We start from the raw sequence: 287 nt of genomic DNA, 5'->3' as shown, positions 1-287 counted from the left end.
AAGAGAGAAAAACAGTAAAAGAATAAGAAAGCAATAAAGAAAAGCGTGCTAAAAATGGAGAGAAAGGGGAGAGGAGAGAGACAGCCTGTAGCCTTCTCGCTCCCTCCCAGAATGATGACCGATGATTGGCTGTCGTCCCCGTGATTTTGGCACATGACAGCCAATCAGTATGCAGTATCGTCCCCTCAGAGCAGTTATTGGCTGTCAAGATCTCTCAGCAGCCAATCACTGATCAAGGACGATATTCGCGCATACTTTCATAACTTATTTGGTTTATTTAAGTACAT

Source organism: Penaeus monodon, chromosome 15, assembly GCF_015228065.2.
Source record: "Penaeus monodon isolate SGIC_2016 chromosome 15, NSTDA_Pmon_1, whole genome shotgun sequence".
Classification (NCBI taxonomy): domain Eukaryota; kingdom Metazoa; phylum Arthropoda; class Malacostraca; order Decapoda; family Penaeidae; genus Penaeus; species Penaeus monodon.
The sequence above is the reverse complement of the archived record's forward strand: the minus strand, read 5'-3'. Positions refer to the sequence as shown.